The following is a 20,865-nucleotide window of genomic DNA, read 5'->3' as shown; positions in this document are numbered from 1 at the left end:
TTCCGCTGCAGATGTAAATTACCGTTTTTCTGATTAACGTGATGTAATGGAAATAGCAACTTTAAACTTTGCCTACGTCTCTGTCAGTCGCAAGGAAACTGTATTTGAAGGTGAAGGTGATTTTGTAGACATGTGTGAAAGACATGTTCTGAAATGCAAGTGTTGTTGTTTGGAGAGGACATCGGTTACGTGTCAGATGTGTAGCCAAGCAGTAATGGGTCGCCATAGCTGCAAATATTAGTCGGTAATATGAAGTGTTGTCAGCTGAAGTCTGATGATCCAGACGACCGTAAGGACGAAGTACGCAAAAGTACCGCTATGCCGCGCCTCTTTAGCTCAGTGGTAGAGCACTGGACTAGTAAACCAAGGGTCGTGAGTTCCATCCTCAAAGGAAATCAGTTGCGCGTCGTGGCCGTATAACAAACAGTATCTCTGATGACGAACAATTAGCGACATGCCTTTTATTAAGAATTACTCTCAGATGTGATTAAGGCGAATGGCGCAGATAAAGCCATTGCCAAAGCGGTTCACCATAAGGTGGGACGAGGCAGTCTGAATTACATTATATAGATGTATTTCTCACATCTGTCATAGCCTCTCGCGGTCGTCGTCATCGTCGTCGTCGTCGTCGTCGTCATCGTCGTCGTCGTCGTCGTCGGCGCCGCCGCCGCTTCTGCAGAAGTAGCAAATGGCCATCGTGGCAAATGCGGCGAGGCACGCCCTGCCTTCGATTCCGTATGCACAAAGTGTGTGGTCTTGTTTCCCAGTCTATATTTGGTCGGTCACGTAAGAGGTTGAATGTAACGAATGGGTGGGAAAGAGCAAGGGCAGCGGCTGTGTAGAACGAAAACACAAATTATCAGGGGTGTGAGCGTTTCGAGATGAGTCATATACAAGTTGCACTTGGTCGTCAGTGACTGTGTGGCCTAATGGATAAGGCGTCGGACTTCGGATCTGAAGATTACAGGTTCGAATGCTGTCACGCTCGTGTTTTATCAGTTCTGAAAAAGAAACATACCGTTTTAATGTAGCATTTGAGCAGTACGAAACCGTCTGAATGTTGCTGTTGACCATTTTCTGCTTGGAGATGCTCTTGAGCTTGAAACACACACTACAAGACCGGTGTTAACTAGCGAAATGGTCGGCAGAGTGCCGTCACCGCGAGTTTCCACTGGCACTTGCACATCTAAAACAACGTCGGAAAGTAACTCGTTCGCCTTTTGAGTCACATCAAGTATGAGTGTTAATATTGACGCCACTAGCTCTGCAGGTTGTCATGCAATTCCTTACCTCTCAGAAATGATTATGAAATAAAAGTGAAGTACGTGACGAGTGTGACATTAGGAAAACATTAGGCAGCATGGAGAGATTCTGTATGGGACCACCCAACCCAAACGAGTACTGTGTGACGTGCTGCCCGGCAAATATTCACCGAAGCAGCCCGGCTAGCTCAGTCGGTAGAGCATGAGACTCTTAATCTCAGGGACGTGGGTTCGAGCCCCACGCTGTGCGAAACGGAATTTTGTTCCGCTGCAGATGTAAATTACCGTTTTTCTGATTAACGTGATGTAATGGAAATAGCTACTTTAAACTTTGCCTTCGTCTCTGTCAGTCGCAAGGAAAGTGTATTTAAAGGAGAAGGTGATTTTGTAGACATGTGTGAGAGACATGTTCTGAAATGCAAGTGTTGTTGTTTGGAGAGGACATCGGTTACGTGTTAGATGTGTAGCCAAGCAGTAATGGGTCGCCATAGCTGCAAATATTAGTCGGTAATATGAAGTGTTGTCAGCCGAAGTCTGATGATCCAGACGACCGTAAGGACGAAGTACGCAAAAGTACCGCTATGCCGCGCCTCTTTAGCTCAGTGGTAGAGCACTGGACTAGTAAACCAAGGGTCGTGAGTTCCATCCTCAAAGGAAATCAGTTGCGCGTCGTAGCTGTATAACAAACAGTATCTGTGATGACGAACAATTAGCGACATGCCTTTTATTAAGAATTACTCTCAGATGTGATTAAGGCGAATGGCGCAGATAAAGCCATTGCCAAAGCGGTTCACCATAAGGTGGGACGAGGCAGTCTGAATTACATTATATAGATGTATTTCTCATATATGTCAGAGCCTCTCGCGGTCGTCGTCGTCGTCGTCGTCGTCGTCGTCGTCGGCGGCGGCGGCGGCGGCGGCGGCGCCGCCGCCGCTTCTGCAGAAGTAGCAAATGGCCATCGTGGCAAATGCGGCGAGGCACGCCCTGCCTTCGATTCCGTATGCACAAAGTGTGTGGTCTTGTTTCCCAGTCTATATTTGGTCGGTCACGTAAGAGGTTGAATGTAACGAATGGGTGGGAAAGAGCAAGGGCAGCGGCTGTGTAGAACGAAAACACAAATTATCAGGGGTGTGAGCGTTTCGAGATGAGTCATATACAAGTTGCACTTGGTCGTCAGTGACTGTGTGGCCTAATGGATAAGGCGTCGGACTTCGGATCTGAAGATTACAGGTTCGAATGCTGTCACGCTCGTGTTTTATCAGTTCTGAAAAAGAAACATACCGTTTTAATGTAGCATTGGAGCAGTACGAAACCGTCTGAATGTTGCTGTTGACCATTTTCTGCTTGGAGATGCTCTTGAGCTTGAAACACACACTACAAGACCGGTGTTAACTAGCGAAATGGTCGGCAGAGTGCCGTCACCGCGAGTTTCCACTGGCACTTGCACATCTAAAACAACGTCGGAAAGTAACTCGTTCGCCTTTTGAGTCACATCAAGTATGAGTGTTACCTTTGACGCCACTAGCTCTGCAGGTTGTCATGCAATTCCTTACCTCTCAGAAATGATTATGAAATAAAAGTGAAGTACGTGACGAGTGTGACATTAGGAAAACGTTAGGCAGCATGGAGAGATTCTGTATGGGACCACCCAACCCAAACGAGTACTGTGTGACGTGCTGCCCGGCAAACATTCAACGAAGCAGCCCGGCTAGCTCAGTCGGTAGAGCATGAGACTCTTAATCTCAGGGTCGTGGGTTCGAGCCCCACGCTGGGCGAAACGGAATTTTGTTCCGCTGCAGATGTAAATTACCGTTTTTCTGATTAACGTGATGTAATGGAAATAGCAACTTTAAACTTTGCCTTCGTCTCTGTCAGTCGCAAGGAAAGTGTATTTAAAGGAGAAGGTGATTTTGTAGACATGTGTGAAAGACATGTTCTGAAATGCAAGTGTTGTTGTTTGGAGAGGACATCGGTTACGTGTCAGATGTGTAGCCAAGCAGTAATGGTTCGCCATAGCTGCAAATATTAGTCGGTAATATGAAGTGTTGTCAGCTGAAGTCTGATGATCCAGACGACCGTAAGGACGAAGTACGCAAAAGTACCGCTAGGCCGCGCCTCTTTAGCTCAGTGGTAGAGCACTGGACTAGTAAACCAAGGTTCGTGAGTTCCATCCTCAAAGGAAGAAGTCGAATTTTGGAAATCAGTTGCGCGTCGTGGCCGTATAGCAAACAGTATCTGTGATGACGAACAATTAGCGACATGCCTTTTATTAAGAATTACTCTCAGATGTGATTAAGGCGAATGGCGCAGATAAAGCCTTTGCCAAAGCGGTTCAGCATAAGGTGGGACGAGGCAGTCTGAATTACATTATATAGATGTATTTCTCACATATGTCAGAGCCTCTCGCGGTCGTCGTCGTCGTCGTCGTCGTCGTCGCCGCCGCCGCTTCTGCAGAAGTAGCAAATGGCCATCGTGGCAAATGCGGCGAGGCACGCCCTGCCTTCGATCCCCTATGCACAAAGTGTGTGGTCTTGTTTCCCAGTCTTTATTTGGTCGGTCACGTAAGAGGTTGAATGTAACGAATGGGTGGGAAAGAGCAAGGGCAGCGGCTGTGTACAACGAAAACACAAATTATCAGGGGTGTGAGCGTTTCGAGATGAGTCATATACAAGTTGCACTTGGTCGTCAGTGACTGTGTGGCCTAATGGATAAGGCGTCGGACTTCGGATCTGAAGATTACAGGTTCGAATGCTGTCACGCTCGTGTTTTATCAGTTCTGAAAAAGAAACATACCGTTTTAATGTAGCATTTGAGCAGTACGAAACCGTCTGAATGTTGCTGTTGACCATTTTCTGCTTGGAGATGCTCTTGAGCTTGAAACACACACTACAAGACCGGTGTTAACTAGCGAAATGGTCGGCAGAGTGCCGTCACCGCGAGTTTCCACTGGCACTTGCACATCTAAAACAACGTCGGAAAGTAACTCGTTCGCCTTTTGAGTCACATCAAGTATGAGTGTTAATTTTGACGCCACTAGCTCTGCAGGTTGTCATGCAATTCCTTACCTCTCAGAAATGGTTATGAAATAAAAGTGAAGTACGTGACGAGTGTGACATTAGGAAAACATTAGGCAGCATGGAGAGATTCTGTATGGGACCACCCAACCCAAACGAGTACTGTGTGACGTGCTGCCCGGCAAATATTCACCGAAGCAGCCCGGCTAGCTCAGTCGGTAGAGCATGAGACTCTTAATCTCAGGGTCGTGGGTTCGAGCCCCACGCTGGGCGAAACGGGGTTTTGTTCCGCTGCAGATGTAAATTACCGTTTTTCTGATTAACGAGATGTAATGGAAATAGCAACTTTAAACTTTGCCTACGTCTCTGTCAGTCGCAAGGAAACTGTATTTGAAGGTGAAGGTGATTTTGTAGACATGTGTGAAAGACATGTTCTGAAATGCAAGTGTTGTTGTTTGGAGAGGACATCGGTTATGTGTCAGATGTGTAGCCAAGCAGTAATGGGTCGCCATAGCTGCAAATATTAGTCGGTAATATGAAGTGTTGTCAGCTGAAGTCTGATGATCCAGACGACCGTAAGGAGGAAGTACGCAAAAGTACCGCTAGGCCGCGCCTCTTTAGCTCAGTGGTAGAGCACTGGACTAGTAAACCAAGGGTCGTGAGTTCCATCCTCAAAGGAAGAAGTCGAATTTTGGAAATCAGTTGGGCGTCGTGGCCGTATAGCAAACAGTATCTGTGATGACGAACAATTAGCGACATGCCTTTTATTAAGAATTACTCTCAGATGTGATTAAGGCGAATGGCGCAGATAAAGCCTTTGCCAAAGCGGTTCAGCATAAGGTGCGACGAGCCAGACTGAATTACATTTTATAGATGTATTTCTCACATATGTCAGAGCCTCTCGCGGTCGTCGTCGTCGTCGTCGTCGTCGTCGTCGTCGTCGTCGTCGTCGTCGCCGCCGCCGCCGCTTCTGCAGAAGTAGCAAATGGCTGGCCATCGTGGCAAATGCGGCGAGGCACGCCCTGCCTTCGATCCCCTATGCACAAAGTGTGTGGTCTTGTTTCCCAGTCTATATTTGGTCGGTCACGTAAGAGGTTGAATGTAACGAATGGGTGGGAAAGAGCAAGGGCAGCGGCTGTGTAGAACGAAAACACAAATTATCAGGGGTGTGAGCGTTTCGAGATGAGTCATATACAAGTTGCACTTGGTCGTCAGTGACTGTGTGGCCTAATGGATAAGGCGTCGGACTTCGGATCTGAAGATTACAGGTTCGAATGCTGTCACGCTCGTGTTTTATCAGTTCTGAAAAAGAAACATACCGTTTTAATGTAGCATTGGAGCAGTACGAAACCGTCTGAATGTTGCTGTTGACCATTTTCTGCTTGGAGATGCTCTTGAGCTTGAAACACACACTACAAGACCGGTGTTAACTAGCGAAATGGTCGGCAGAGTGCCGTCACCGCGAGTTTCCACTGGCACTTGCACATCTAAAACAACGTCGGAAAGTAACTCGTTCGCCTTTTGAGTCACATCAAGTATGAGTGTTAACTTTGACGCCACTAGATCTGCAGGTTGTCATGCAATTCCTTACCTCTCAGAAATGATTATGAAATAAAAGTGAAGTACGTGACGAGTGTGACATTAGGAAAACATTAGGCAGCATGGAGAGATTCTGTATGGGACCACCCAACCCAAACGAGTACTGTGTGATGTGCTGCCCGGCAAACATTCAACGAAGCAGCCCAGCTAGCTCAGTCGGTAGAGCATGAGACTCTTAATCTCAGGGTCGTGGGTTCGAGCCCCACGCTGGGCGAAACGGAATTTTGTTCCGCTGCAGATGTAAATTACCGTTTTTCTGATTAACGTGATGTAATGGAAATAGCAACTTTAAACTTTGCCTTCGTCTCTGTCAGTCGCAAGGAAAGTGTATTTAAAGGAGAAGGTGATTTTGTAGACATGTGTGAAAGACATGTTCTGAAATGCAAGTGTTGTTGTTTGGAGAGGACATCGGTTACGTGTCAGATGTGTAGCCAAGCAGTAATGGGTCGCCATAGCTGCAAATATTAGTCGGTAATATGAAGTGTTGTCAGCTGAAGTCTGATGATCCAGACGACCGTAAGGACGAAGTACGCAAAAGTACCGCTAGGCCGCGCCTCTTTAGCTCAGTGGTAGAGCACTGGACTAGTAAACCAAGGTTCGTGAGTTCCATCCTCAAAGGAAGAAGTCGAATTTTGGAAATCAGTTGCGCGTCGTGGCCGTATAGCAAACAGTATCTGTGATGACGAACAATTAGCGACATGCCTTTTATTAAGAATTACTCTCAGATGTGATTAAGGCGAATGGCGCAGATAAAGCCTTTGCCAAAGCGGTTCAGCATAAGGTGGGACGAGGCAGTCTGAATTACATTATATAGATGTATTTCTCACATATGTCAGAGCCTCTCGCGGTCGTCGTCGTCGTCGTCGTCGTCGTCGTCGTCGTCGTCGTCGTCGTCGTCGTCGTCGTCGCCGCCGCCGCTTCTGCAGAAGTAGCAAATGGCCATCGTGGCAAATGCGGCGAGGCACGCCCTGCCTTCGATCCCCTATGCACAAAGTGTGTGGTCTTGTTTCCCAGTCTTTATTTGGTCGGTCACGTAAGAGGTTGAATGTAACGAATGGGTGGGAAAGAGCAAGGGCAGCGGCTGTGTACAACGAAAACACAAATTATCAGGGGTGTGAGCGTTTCGAGATGAGTCATATACAAGTTGCACTTGGTCGTCAGTGACTGTGTGGCCTAATGGATAAGGCGTCGGACTTCGGATCTGAAGATTACAGGTTCGAATGCTGTCACGCTCGTGTTTTATCAGTTCTGAAAAAGAAACATACCGTTTTAATGTAGCATTTGAGCAGTACGAAACCGTCTGAATGTTGCTGTTGACCATTTTCTGCTTGGAGATGCTCTTGAGCTTGAAACACACACTACAAGACCGGTGTTAACTAGCGAAATGGTCGGCAGAGTGCCGTCACCGCGAGTTTCCACTGGCACTTGCACATGTAAAACAACGTCGGAAAGTAACTCGTTCGCCTTTTGAGTCACATCAAGTATGAGTGTTAATTTTGACGCCACTAGCTCTGCAGGTTGTCATGCAATTCCTTACCTCTCAGAAATGGTTATGAAATAAAAGTGAAGTACGTGACGAGTGTGACATTAGGAAAACATTAGGCAGCATGGAGAGATTCTGTATGGGACCACCCAACCCAAACGAGTACTGTGTGACGTGCTGCCCGGCAAATATTCACCGAAGCAGCCCGGCTAGCTCAGTCGGTAGAGCATGAGACTCTTAATCTCAGGGTCGTGGGTTCGAGCCCCACGCTGGGCGAAACGGGGTTTTGTTCCGCTGCAGATGTAAATTACCGTTTTTCTGATTAACGAGATGTAATGGAAATAGCAACTTTAAACTTTGCCTACGTCTCTGTCAGTCGCAAGGAAACTGTATTTGAAGGTGAAGGTGATTTTGTAGACATGTGTGAAAGACATGTTCTGAAATGCAAGTGTTGTTGTTTGGAGAGGACATCGGTTATGTGTCAGATGTGTAGCCAAGCAGTAATGGGTCGCCATAGCTGCAAATATTAGTCGGTAATATGAAGTGTTGTCAGCTGAAGTCTGATGATCCAGACGACCGTAAGGAGGAAGTACGCAAAAGTACCGCTAGGCCGCGCCTCTTTAGCTCAGTGGTAGAGCACTGGACTAGTAAACCAAGGGTCGTGAGTTCCATCCTCAAAGGAAGAAGTCGAATTTTGGAAATCAGTTGGGCGTCGTGGCCGTATAGCAAACAGTATCTGTGATGACGAACAATTAGCGACATGCCTTTTATTAAGAATTACTCTCAGATGTGATTAAGGCGAATGGCGCAGATAAAGCCTTTGCCAAAGCGGTTCAGCATAAGGTGCGACGAGCCAGACTGAATTACATTTTATAGATGTATTTCTCACATATGTCAGAGCCTCTCGCGGTCGTCGTCGTCGTCGTCGTCGTCGTCGTCGTCGTCGTCGTCGCCGCCGCCGCCGCCGCTTCTGCAGAAGTAGCAAATGGCTGGCCATCGTGGCAAATGCGGCGAGGCACGCCCTGCCTTCGATCCCCTATGCACAAAGTGTGTGGTCTTGTTTCCCAGTCTATATTTGGTCGGTCACGTAAGAGGTTGAATGTAACGAATGGGTGGGAAAGAGCAAGGGCAGCGGCTGTGTAGAACGAAAACACAAATTATCAGGGGTGTGAGCGTTTCGAGATGAGTCATATACAAGTTGCACTTGGTCGTCAGTGACTGTGTGGCCTAATGGATAAGGCGTCGGACTTGGATCTGAAGATTACAGGTTCGAATGCTGTCACGCTCGTGTTTTATCAGTTCTGAAAAAGAAACATACCGTTTTAATGTAGCATTTGAGCAGTACGAAACCGTCTGAATGTTGCTGTTGACCATTTTCTGCTTGGAGATGCTCTTGAGCTTGAAACACACACTACAAGACCGGTGTTAACTAGCGAAATGGTCGGCAGAGTGCCGTCACCGCGAGTTTCCACTGGCACTTGCACATGTAAAACAACGTCGGAAAGTAACTCGTTCGCCTTTTGAGTCACATCAAGTATGAGTGTTAATTTTGACGCCACTAGCTCTGCAGGTTGTCATGCAATTCCTTACCTCTCAGAAATGGTTATGAAATAAAAGTGAAGTACGTGACGAGTGTGACATTAGGAAAACTTTAGGCAGCATGGAGAGATTCTGTATGGGACCACCCAACCCAAACGAGTACTTGTGACGTGCTGCCCGGCAAATATTCACCGAAGCAGCCCGGCTAGCTCAGTCGGTAGAGCGTGAGACTCTTAATCTCAGGGTCGTGGGTTCGAGCCCCACGCTGGGCGAAACGGAATTTTGTTCCGCTGCAGATGTAAATTACCGTTTTTCTGATTAACGAGATGTAATGGAAATAGCAACTTTAAACTTTGCCTACGTCTCTGTCAGTCGCAAGGAAACTGTATTTGAAGGTGAAGGTGATTTTGTAGACATGTGTGAAAGACATGTTCTGAAATGCAAGTGTTGTTGTTTGGAGAGGACATCGGTTATGTGTCAGATGTGTAGCCACGCAGTAATGGGTCGCCATAGCTGCAAATATTAGTCGGTAATATGAAGTGTTGTCAGCTGAAGTCTGATGATCCAGACGACCGTAAGGACGAAGTACGCAAAAGTACCGCTATGCCGCGCCTCTTTAGCTCAGGGGTAGAGCACTGGACTAGTAAACCAAGGGTCGTGAGTTACATCCTGAAAGGAAGAAGTCGAGTTTTGGAAATCAGTTGCGCGTCGTGGCCGTATAGCAAACAGTATCTGTGATGATGAACAATTACCGACATGCCTTTTATTAAGAATTACTCACAGATGTGATTAAGGCGAATGGCGCAGATAAAGCCTTTGCCAAAGCGGTTCAGCATAAGGTGGGACGAGGCAGTCTGAATTACATTATATAGATGTATTTCTCACATATGTCAGAGCCTCTCGCGGTCGTCGTCGTCGTCGTCGTCGTCGTCGTCGTCGTCGTCGTCGTCGTCGCCATCGCCGCTTCTGCAGAAGTAGCAAATGGCCATCGTGGCAAATGCGGCGAGGCACGCCCTGCCTTCGATCCCCTATGCACAAAGTGTGTGGTCTTGTTTCCCAGTCTTTATTTGGTCGGTCACGTAAGAGGTTGAATGTAACGAATGGGTGGGAAAGAGCAAGGGCAGCGGCTGTGTACAACGAAAACACAAATTATCAGGGGTGTGAGCGTTTCGAGATGAGTCATATACAAGTTGCACTTGGTCGTCAGTGACTGTGTGGCCTAATGGATAAGGCGTCGGACTTCGGATCTGAAGATTACAGGTTCGAATGCTGTCACGCTCGTGTTTTATCAGTTCTGAAAAAGAAACATACCGTTTTAATGTAGCATTTGAGCAGTACGAAACCGTCTGAATGTTGCTGTTGACCATTTTCTGCTTGGAGATGCTCTTGAGCTTGAAACACACACTACAAGACCGGTGTTAACTAGCGAAATGGTCGGCAGAGTGCCGTCACCGCGAGTTTCCACTGGCACTTGCACATCTAAAACAACGTCGGAAAGTAACTCGTTCGCCTTTTGAGTCACATCAAGTATGAGTGTTAATTTTGACGCCACTAGCTCTGCAGGTTGTCATGCAATTCCTTACCTCTCAGAAATGGTTATGAAATAAAAGTGAAGTACGTGACGAGTGTGACATTAGGAAAACATTAGGCAGCATGGAGAGATTCTGTATGGGACCACCCAACCCAAACGAGTACTGTGTGACGTGCTGCCCGGCAAATATTCACCGAAGCAGCCCGGCTAGCTCAGTCGGTAGAGCATGAGACTCTTAATCTCAGGGTCGTGGGTTCGAGCCCCACGCTTTGCGAAACGGAATTTTGTTCCGCTGCAGATGTAAATTACCGTTTTTCTGATTAACGTGTTGTAATGGAAATAGCAACTTTAAACTTTGCCTACGTCTCTGTCAGTCGCAAGGAAACTGTATTTGAAGGTGAAGGTGATTTTGTAGACATGTGTGAAAGACATGTTCTGAAATGCAAGTGTTGTTGTTTGGAGAGGACATCGGTTACGTGTCAGATGTGTAGCCAAGCAGTAATGGGTCGCCATAGCTGCAAATATTAGTCGGTAATATGAAGTGTTGTCAGCTGAAGTCTGATGATCCAGACGACCGTAAGGACGAAGTACGCAAAAGTACCGCTAGGCCGCGCCTCTTTAGCTCAGTGGTAGAGCACTGGACTAGTAAACCAAGGGTCGTGAGTTCCATCCTCAAAGGAAGAAGTCGAATTTTGGAAATCAGTTGCGCGTCGTGGCCGTATAGCAAACAGTATCTGTGATGACGAACAATTAACGACATGCCTTTTATTAAGAATTACTCTCAGATGTGATTAAGGCGAATGGCGCAGATAAAGCCTTTGCCAAAGCGGTTCAGCATAAGGTGGGACGAGGCAGTCTGAATTACATTTTATAGATGTATTTCTCACATATGTCAGAGCCTCTCGCGGTCGTCGTCGTCGTCGTCGTCGTCGTCGTCGCCGCCGCTTCTGCAGAAGTAGCAAATGGCCATCGTGGCAAATGCGGCGAGGCACGCCCTGCCTTCGATTCCGTATGCACAAAGTGTGTGGTCTTGTTTCCCAGTCTATATTTGGTCGGTCACGTAAGAGGTTGAATGTAACGAATGGGTGGGAAAGAGCAAGGGCAGCGGCTGTGTACAACGAAAACACAAATTATCAGGGGTGTGAGCGTTTCGAGATGAGTCATATACAAGTTGCACTTGGTCGTCAGTGACTGTGTGGCCTAATGGATAAGGCGTCGGACTTCGGATCTGAAGATTACAGGTTCGAATGCTGTCACGCTCGTGTTTTATCAGTTCTGAAAAAGAAACATACCGTTTTAATGTAGCATTTGAGCAGTACGAAACCGTCTGAATGTTGCTGTTGACCATTTTCTGCTTGGAGATGCTCTTGAGCTTGAAACACACACTACAAGACCGGTGTTAACTAGCGAAATGGTCGGCAGAGTGCCGTCACCGCGAGTTTCCACTGGCACTTGCACATCTAAAACAACGTCGGAAAGTAACTCGTTCGCCTTTTGAGTCACATCAAGTATGAGTGTTAATTTTGACGCCACTAGCTCTGCAGGTTGTCATGCAATTCCTTACCTCTCAGAAATGATTATGAAATCAAAGTGAAGTACGTGACGAGTGTGACGTTAGGAAAACATTAGGCAGCATGGAGAGATTCTGTATGGGACCACCCAACCCAAACGAGTACTGTGTGACGTGCTGCCCGGCAAGTATTCACCGAAGCAGCCCGGCCAGCTCAGTCGGTAGAGCATGAGACTCTTAATCTCAGGGTCGTGGGTTGGAGCCCCACGCTGGGCGAAACGGAATTTTGTTCCGCTGCAGATGTAAATTACCGTTTTTCTGATTAACGTGATGTAATGGAAATAGCAACTTTAAACTTTACCTACGTCTCTGTCAGTCGCAAGGAAACTGTATTTGAAGGTGAAGGTGATTTTGTAGACATGTGTGAAAGACATGTTCTGAAATGCAAGTGTTGTTGTTTGGAGAGGACATCGGTTACGTGTCAGATGTGTAGCCAAGCAGTAATGGGTCGCCATAGCTGCAAATATTAGTCGGTAATATGAAGTGTTGTCAGCTGAAGTCTGATGATCCAGACGACCGTAAGGACGAAGTACACAAAGGTACCGCTAGGCCGCGCCTCTTTAGCTCAGTGGTAGAGCACTGGACTAGTAAACCAAGGGTCGTGAGTTCCATCCTCAAAGGAAGAAGTCGAATTTTGGAAATCAGTTGCGCGTCGTGGCCGTATAGCAAACAGTATCTGTGATGACGAACAATTAGCGACATGCCTTTTATTAAGAATTACTCTCAGATGTGATTAAGGCGAATGGCGCAGATAAAGCCTTTGCCAAAGCGGTTCAGCATAAGGTGGGACGAGGCAGACCGAATTACATTTTATAGATGTATTTCTCACATATGTCAGAGACTCTCTCGCGGTCGTCGTCGTCGTCGTCGTCGTCGTCGTCGTCGTCGTCGTCGTCGTTGCCGCCGCCGTCGCTTCTGCAGAAGTAGCAAATGGCCATCGTGGCAAATGCGGCGAGGCACGCCCTGCCTTCGATTCCGTATGCACAAAGTGTGTGGTCTAGTTTCCCAGTCTATATTTGTTCGGTCACGTAAGAGGTTGAATGTAACGAATGGGTGGGAAAGAGCAAGGGCAGCGGCTGTGTACAACGAAAACACAAATTATCAGGGATGTGAGCGTTTCGAGATGAGTCATATACAAGTTGCACTTGGTTGTCAGTGACTGTGTGGCCTAATGGATAAGGCGTCGGACTTCGGATATGAAGATTACAGGTTCGAATGCTGTCACGCTCGTGTTTTATCAGTTCTGAAAAAGAAACATACCGTTTTAATGTAGCATTTGAGCAGTACGAAACCGTCTGAATGTTGCTGTTGACCATTTTCTGCTTGGAGATGCTCTTGAGCTTGAAACACACACTACAAGACCGGTGTGTTAACTAGCGAAATGGTCGGCAGAGTGCCGTCACCGCGAGTTTCCACTGGCACTTGCACATCTAAAACAACGTCGGAAAGTAACTCGTTCGCCTTTTGAGTCACATCAAGTATGAGTGTTAATTTTGACGCCACTAGCTCTGCAGGTTGTCATGCAATTCCTTACCTCTCAGAAATGATTATGAAATCAAAGTGAAGTACGTGACGAGTGTGACGTTAGGAAAACATTAGGCAGCATGGAGAGATTCTGTATGGGACCACCCAACCCAAACGAGTACTGTGTGACGTGCTGCCCGGCAAGTATTCACCGAAGCAGCCCGGCCAGCTCAGTCGGTAGAGCATGAGACTCTTAATCTCAGGGTCGTGGGTTGGAGCCCCACGCTGGGCGAAACGGAATTTTGTTCCGCTGCAGATGTAAATTACCGTTTTTCTGATTAACGTGATGTAATGGAAATAGCAACTTTAAACTTTGCCTACGTCTCTGTCAGTCGCAAGGAAACTGTATTTGAAGGTGAAGGTGATTTTGTAGACATGTGTGAAAGACATGTTCTGAAATGCAAGTGTTGTTGTTTGGAGAGGACATCGGTTACGTGTCAGATGTGTAGCCAAGCAGTAATGGGTCGCCATAGCTGCAAATATTAGTCGGTAATATGAAATGTTGTCAGCTGAAGTCTGATGATCCAGACGACCGTAAGGAGGAAGTACACAAAGGTACCGCTAGGCCGCGCCTCTTTAGCTCAGTGGTAGAGCACTGGACTAGTAAACCAAGGGTCGTGAGTTCAATCCTCAAAGGAAGAAGTCGAATTTTGGAAATCAGTTGCGCGTCGTGGCCGTATAGCAAACAGTATCTGTGATGACGAACAATTAGCGACATGCCTTTTATTAAGAATTACTCTCAGATGTGATTAAGGCGAATGGCGCAGATAAAGACTTCGCCAAAGCGGTTCAGCGTAAGGTGGGACGAGGCAGTCTGAATTACATTTTATAGATGTATTTCTCACATATGTCAGAGCCTCTCGCGGTCGTCGTCGTCGTCGTCGTCGTCGTCGTCGTCGTCGTCGTCGTCGTCGTCGTCGTCGTCGTCGTCGCCGCCGCCGCCGCTTCTGCAGAAGTAGCAAATGGCCATCGTGGCAAATGCGGCGAGGCACGCCCTGCCTTCGATTCCGTATGCACAAAGTGTGTGGTCTTGTTTTCCAGTCTATATTTGGTCGGTCACGTAAGAGGTTGAATGTAACGAATGGGTGGGAAAGAGCAAGGGCAGCGGCTGTGTAGAACGAAAACACAAATTATCAGGGGTGTGAGCGTTTCGAGATGAGTCATATACAAGTTGCACTTTGTCGTCAGTGACTGTGTGGCCTAATGGATAAGGCGTCGGACTTCGGATCTGAAGATTACAGGTTCGAATGCTGTCACGCTCGTGTTTTATCAGTTCTGAAAAAGAAACATACCGTTTTAATGTAGCATTTGAGCAGTACGAAACAGTCTGAATGTTGCTGTTGACCATTTTCTGCTTGGAGATGCTCTTGAGCTTGAAACACACACTACAAGACCGGTGTTAACTACCGAAATGGTCGGCAGAGTGCCGTCACCGCGAGTTTCCACTGGCACTTGCACATCTAAAACAACGTCGGAAAGTAACTCGTTCGCCTTTTGAGTCACATCAAGTATGAGTGTTAATTTTGACGCCAATAGCTCTGCAGGTTGTCATGCAATTCCTTACCTCTCAGAAATGATTATGAAATAAAAGTGAAGTACGTGACGAGTGTGACGTTAGGAAAACATTAGGCAGCATGGAGAGATTCTGTATGGGACCACCCAACCCAAACGAGTACTGTGTGACGTGCTGCCCGGCAAGTACTCACCGAAGCAGCCCGGCTAGCTCAGTCGGTAGAGCATGAGCCTCTTAATCTCAGGGGCGTGGGTTCGAGCCCCACGCTGGGCGAAACGGAATTTTGTTCCGCTGCAGATGTAAATTACCGTTTTTCTGATTAACGTGATGTAATGGAAATAGCAACTTTAAACTTTGCCTTCGTCTCTGTCAGTCGCAAGGAAAGTGTATTTAAAGGAGAAGGTGATTTTGTAGACATGTGTGAAAGACATGTTCTGAAATGCAAGTGTTGTTGTTTGGAGAGGACATCGGTTACGTGTCAGATGTGTAGCCAAGCAGTAATGGGTCGCCATAGCTGCAAATATTAGTCGGTAATATGAAGTGTTGTCAGCTGAAGTCTGATGATCCAGACGACCGTAAGGACGAAGTACACAAAGGTACCGCTAGGCCGCGCCTCTTTAGCTCAGTTGTAGAGCACTGGACTAGTAAACCAAGGGTCGTGAGTTCCATCCTCAAAGGAAGAAGTCGAATTTTGGAAATCAGTTGCGCGTCGTGGCCGTATAGCAAACAGTATCTGTGATGACGAACAATTAGCGACATGCCTTTTATTAAGAATTACTCTCAGATGTGATTAAGGCGAATGGCGCAGATAAAGACTTCGCCAAAGCGGTTCAGCATAAGGTGGGACGAGGCAGTCTGAATTACATTTTATAGGTGTATTTCTCACATATGTCAGAGCCTCTCGCGGTCGTCGTCGTCGTCGTCGTCGTCGTCGTCGTCGTCGTCGTCGTCGTCGTCGTCGTTGCAGAAGTAGCAAATGGCCATCGTGGCAAATGCGGCGAGGCACGCCCTGCCTTCGATTCCGTATGCACAAAGTGTGTGGTCTAGTTTCCCAGTCTATATTTGGTCGGTCACGTAAGAGGTTGAATGTAACGAATGGGTGGGAAAGAGCAAGGGCAGCGGCTGTGTAGAACGAAAACACAAATTATCAGGGGTGTGAGCGTTTCGAGATGAGTCATATACAAGTTGCACTTGGTCGTCAGTGACTGTGTGGCCTAATGGATAAGGCGTCGGACTTCGGATCTGAAGATTACAGGTTCGAATGCTGTCACGCTCGTGTTTTATCAGTTCTGAAAAAGAAACATACCGTTTTAATGTAGCATTTGAGCAGTACGAAACAGTCTGAATGTTGCTGTTGACCATTTTCTGCTTGGAGATGCTCTTGAGCTTGAAACACACACTACAAGACCGGTGTTAACTACCGAAATGGTCGGCAGAGTGCCGTCACCGCGAGTTTCCACTGGCACTTGCACATCTAAAACAACGTCGGAAAGTAACTCGTTCGCCTTTTGAGTCACATCAAGTATGAGTGTTAATTTTGACGCCAATAGCTCTGCAGGTTGTCATGCAATTCCTTACCTCTCAGAAATGATTATGAAATAAAAGTGAAGTACGTGACGAGTGTGACGTTAGGAAAACATTAGGCAGCATGGAGAGATTCTGTATGGGACCACCCAACCCAAACGAGTACTGTGTGACGTGCTGCCCGGCAAGTACTCACCGAAGCAGCCCGGCTAGCTCAGTCGGTAGAGCATGAGCCTCTTAATCTCAGGGGCGTGGGTTCGAGCCCCACGCTGGGCGAAACGGAATTTTGTTCCGCTGCAGATGTAAATTACCGTTTTTCTGATTAACGTGATGTAATGGAAATAGCAACTTTAAACTTTGCCTTCGTCTCTGTCAGTCGCAAGGAAAGTGTATTTAAAGGAGAAGGTGATTTTGTAGACATGTGTGAAAGACATGTTCTGAAATGCAAGTGTTGTTGTTTGGAGAGGACATCGGTTACGTGTCAGATGTGTAGCCAAGCAGTAATGGGTCGCCATAGCTGCAAATATTAGTCGGTAATATGAAGTGTTGTCAGCTGAAGTCTGATGATCCAGACGACCGTAAGGACGAAGTACACAAAGGTACCGCTAGGCCGCGCCTCTTTAGCTCAGTTGTAGAGCACTGGACTAGTAAACCAAGGGTCGTGAGTTCCATCCTCAAAGGAAGAAGTCGAATTTTGGAAATCAGTTGCGCGTCGTGGCCGTATAGCAAACAGTATCTGTGATGACGAACAATTAGCGACATGCCTTTTATTAAGAATTACTCTCAGATGTGATTAAGGCGAATGGCGCAGATAAAGACTTCGCCAAAGCGGTTCAGCATAAGGTGGGACGAGGCAGTCTGAATTACATTTTATAGGTGTATTTCTCACATATGTCAGAGCCTCTCGCGGTCGTCGTCGTCGTCGTCGTCGTCGTCGTCGTCGTCGTCGTCGTCGTCGTCGTCGCCGCCGCTTCTGCAGAAGTAGCAAATGGCCATCGTGGCAAATGCGGCGAGGCACGCCCTGCCTTCGATTCCGTATGCACAAAGTGTGTGGTCTAGTTTCCCAGTCTATATTTGGTCGGTCACGTAAGAGGTTGAATGTAACGAATGGGTGGGAAAGAGCAAGGGCAGCGGCTGTGTAGAACGAAAACACAAATTATCAGGGGTGTGAGCGTTTCGAGATGAGTCATATACAAGTTGCACTTGGTCGTCAGTGACTGTGTGGCCTAATGGATAAGGCGTCGGACTTCGGATCTGAAGATTACAGGTTCGAATGCTGTCACGCTCGTGTTTTATCAGTTCTGAAAAAGAAACATACCGTTTTAATGTAGCATTTGAGCAGTACGAAACCGTCTGAATGTTGCTGTTGACCATTTTCTGCTTGGAGATGCTCTTGAGCTTGAAACACACACTACAAGACCGGTGTTAACTAGCGAAATGATCGGCAGAGTGCCGTCACCGCGAGTTTCCACTGGCACTTGCACATCTAAAACAACGTCGGAAAGTAACTCGTTCGCCTTTTGAGTCACATCAAGTATGAGTGTTAATTTTGATGCCACTAGCTCTGCAGGTTGTCATGCAATTCCTTACCTCTCAGAAATGATTATGAAATAAAAGTGAAGTACGTCACGAGTGTGACGTTAGGAAAACATTAGGCAGCATGGAGAGATTCTGTATGGGACCACCCAAACCCAAACGAGTACTGTGTGACGTGCCGCCCGGCAAGTATTCACCGAAGCAGCCCGGCTAGCTCAGTCGGTAGAGCATGAGCCTCTTAATCTCAGGGGCGTGGGTTCGAGCCCCACGCTGGGCGAAACGGAATTTTGTTCCGCTGCAGATGTAAATTACCGTTTTTCTGATTAACGTGATGTAATGGAAATAGCAACTTTAAACTTTGCCTACGTCTCTGTCAGTCGCAAGGAAACTGTATTTGAAGGTGAAGGTGATTTTGTAGACATGTGTGAAAGACATGTTCTGAAATGCAAGTGTTGTTGTTTGGAGAGGACATCGGTTACGTGTCAGATGTGTAGCCAAGCAGTAATGGGTCGCCATAGCTGCAAATATTAGTCGGTAATATGAAGTGTTGTCAGCTGAAGTCTGATGATCCAGACGACCGTAAGGACGAAGTACGCAAAGGGACCGCTAGGCCGCGCCTCTTTAGCTCAGTGGTAGAGCACTGGACTAGTAAACCAAGGGTCGTGAGTTCCATCCTCAAAGGAAGAAGTCGAATTTTGGAAATCAGTTGCGCGTCGTGGCCGTATAGCAAACAGTATCTGTGATGACGAACAATTAGCGACATGCCTTTTATTAAGAATTACTCTCAGATGTGATTAAGGCGAATGGCGCAGATAAAGCCTTTGCCAAAGCGGTTCAGCATAAGGTGGGACGAGGCAGACCGAATTACATTTTATAGATGTATTTCTCACATATGTCAGAGCCTCTCGCGGTCGTCGTCGTCGTCGTCGTCGTCGTCGTCGTCGTCGTCGTTGCCGCCGCCGTCGCTTCTGCAGAAGTAGCAAATGGCCATCGTGGCAAATGCGGCGAGGCACGCCCTGCCTTCGATTCCGTATGCACAAAGTGTGTGGTCTAGTTTCCCAGTCTATATTTGTTCGGTCACGTAAGAGGTTGAATGTAACGAATGGGTGGGAAAGAGCAAGGGCAGCGGCTGTGTACAACGAAAACACAAATTATCAGGGATGTGAGCGTTTCGAGATGAGTCATATACAAGTTGCACTTGGTTGTCAGTGACTGTGTGGCCTAATGGATAAGGCGTCGGACTTCGGATATGAAGATTACAGGTTCGAATGCTGTCACGCTCGTGTTTTATCAGTTCTGAAAAAGAAACATACCGTTTTAATGTAGCATTTGAGCAGTACGAAACCGTCTGAATGTTGCTGTTGACCATTTTCTGCTTGGAGATGCTCTTGAGCTTGAAACACACACTACAAGACCGGTGTGTTAACTAGCGAAATGGTCGGCAGAGTGCCGTCACCGCGAGTTTCCACTGGCACTTGCACATCTAAAACAACGTCGGAAAGTAACTCGTTCGCCTTTTGAGTCACATCAAGTATGAGTGTTAATTTTGACGCCACTAGCTCTGCAGGTTGTCATGCAATTCCTTACCTCTCAGAAATGATTATGAAATCAAAGTGAAGTACGTGACGAGTGTGACGTTAGGAAAACATTAGGCAGCATGGAGAGATTCTGTATGGGACCACCCAACCCAAACGAGTACTGTGTGACGTGCTGCCCGGCAAGTATTCACCGAAGCAGCCCGGCCAGCTCAGTCGGTAGAGCATGAGACTCTTAATCTCAGGGTCGTGGGTTGGAGCCCCACGCTGGGCGAAACGGAATTTTGTTCCGCTGCAGATGTAAATTACCGTTTTTCTGATTAACGTGATGTAATGGAAATAGCAACTTTAAACTTTGCCTACGTCTCTGTCAGTCGCAAGGAAACTGTATTTGAAGGTGAAGGTGATTTTGTAGACATGTGTGAAAGACATGTTCTGAAATGCAAGTGTTGTTGTTTGGAGAGGACATCGGTTACGTGTCAGATGTGTAGCCAAGCAGTAATGGGTCGCCATAGCTGCAAATATTAGTCGGTAATATGAAATGTTGTCAGCTGAAGTCTGATGATCCAGACGACCGTAAGGAGGAAGTACACAAAGGTACCGCTAGGCCGCGCCTCTTTAGCTCAGTGGTAGAGCACTGGACTAGTAAACCAAGGGTCGTGAGTTCAATCCTCAAAGGAAGAAGTCGAATTTTGGAAATCAGTTGCGCGTCGTGGCCGTATAGCAAACAGTATCTGTGATGACGAACAATTAGCGACATGCCTTTTATTAAGAATTACTCTCAGATGTGATTAAGGCGAATGGCGCAGATAAAGACTTCGCCAAAGCGGTTCAGCGTAAGGTGGGACGAGGCAGTCTGAATTACATTTTATAGATGTATTTCTCACATATGTCAGAGCCTCTCGCGGTCGTCGTCGTCGTCGTCGTCGTCGTCGTCGTCGTCGTCGTCGTCGTCGTCGCCGCCGCCGCCGCTTCTGCAGAAGTAGCAAATGGCCATCGTGGCAAATGCGGCGAGGCACGCCCTGCCTTCGATTCCGTATGCACAAAGTGTGTGGTCTTGTTTTCCAGTCTATATTTGGTCGGTCACGTAAGAGGTTGAATGTAACGAATGGGTGGGAAAGAGCAAGGGCAGCGGCTGTGTAGAACGAAAACACAAATTATCAGGGGTGTGAGCGTTTCGAGATGAGTCATATACAAGTTGCACTTTGTCGTCAGTGACTGTGTGGCCTAATGGA

At 47.2% G+C, this 20,865-nt stretch overlaps 13 non-coding genes across 13 annotated transcripts; all 13 read left to right on the top strand.

Annotated features, from left to right (window-relative positions):
- Positions 1-1,439: 1,439 nt before the first annotated feature.
- Trnak-cuu (transfer RNA lysine (anticodon CUU)) lies at positions 1,440-1,512 on the top strand. The gene has a single exon. It is a non-coding gene; the product is annotated as a tRNA-Lys (tRNA).
- Positions 1,513-2,964: 1,452 nt separating this feature from the next.
- Positions 2,965-3,037, top strand: Trnak-cuu (transfer RNA lysine (anticodon CUU)). The gene has a single exon. It is a non-coding gene; the product is annotated as a tRNA-Lys (tRNA).
- Positions 3,038-4,476: 1,439 nt separating this feature from the next.
- On the top strand, positions 4,477-4,549 carry Trnak-cuu (transfer RNA lysine (anticodon CUU)). Its single transcript has one exon. It is a non-coding gene; the product is annotated as a tRNA-Lys (tRNA).
- Positions 4,550-6,016: 1,467 nt separating this feature from the next.
- On the top strand, positions 6,017-6,089 carry Trnak-cuu (transfer RNA lysine (anticodon CUU)). The gene has a single exon. It is a non-coding gene; the product is annotated as a tRNA-Lys (tRNA).
- A 1,472-nt stretch (positions 6,090-7,561) lies between these two features.
- On the top strand, positions 7,562-7,634 carry Trnak-cuu (transfer RNA lysine (anticodon CUU)). The gene has a single exon. It is a non-coding gene; the product is annotated as a tRNA-Lys (tRNA).
- A 1,462-nt stretch (positions 7,635-9,096) lies between these two features.
- Trnak-cuu (transfer RNA lysine (anticodon CUU)) lies at positions 9,097-9,169 on the top strand. The gene has a single exon. It is a non-coding gene; the product is annotated as a tRNA-Lys (tRNA).
- Positions 9,170-10,626: 1,457 nt separating this feature from the next.
- On the top strand, positions 10,627-10,702 carry Trnak-cuu (transfer RNA lysine (anticodon CUU)). Its single transcript has one exon. It is a non-coding gene; the product is annotated as a tRNA-Lys (tRNA).
- Positions 10,703-12,141: 1,439 nt separating this feature from the next.
- Trnak-cuu (transfer RNA lysine (anticodon CUU)) lies at positions 12,142-12,214 on the top strand. The gene has a single exon. It is a non-coding gene; the product is annotated as a tRNA-Lys (tRNA).
- A 1,467-nt stretch (positions 12,215-13,681) lies between these two features.
- Trnak-cuu (transfer RNA lysine (anticodon CUU)) lies at positions 13,682-13,754 on the top strand. Its single transcript has one exon. It is a non-coding gene; the product is annotated as a tRNA-Lys (tRNA).
- Positions 13,755-15,235: 1,481 nt separating this feature from the next.
- Positions 15,236-15,308, top strand: Trnak-cuu (transfer RNA lysine (anticodon CUU)). Its single transcript has one exon. It is a non-coding gene; the product is annotated as a tRNA-Lys (tRNA).
- A 1,454-nt stretch (positions 15,309-16,762) lies between these two features.
- Positions 16,763-16,835, top strand: Trnak-cuu (transfer RNA lysine (anticodon CUU)). The gene has a single exon. It is a non-coding gene; the product is annotated as a tRNA-Lys (tRNA).
- A 1,464-nt stretch (positions 16,836-18,299) lies between these two features.
- On the top strand, positions 18,300-18,372 carry Trnak-cuu (transfer RNA lysine (anticodon CUU)). Its single transcript has one exon. It is a non-coding gene; the product is annotated as a tRNA-Lys (tRNA).
- A 1,459-nt stretch (positions 18,373-19,831) lies between these two features.
- On the top strand, positions 19,832-19,904 carry Trnak-cuu (transfer RNA lysine (anticodon CUU)). Its single transcript has one exon. It is a non-coding gene; the product is annotated as a tRNA-Lys (tRNA).
- Positions 19,905-20,865: the final 961 nt, after the last annotated feature.

This window comes from Schistocerca gregaria, chromosome 8 (genome assembly GCF_023897955.1).
Source record: "Schistocerca gregaria isolate iqSchGreg1 chromosome 8, iqSchGreg1.2, whole genome shotgun sequence".
Classification (NCBI taxonomy): Eukaryota; Metazoa; Arthropoda; class Insecta; order Orthoptera; family Acrididae; genus Schistocerca; species Schistocerca gregaria.
This window is presented reverse-complemented; position numbering and strand designations above follow the sequence as displayed.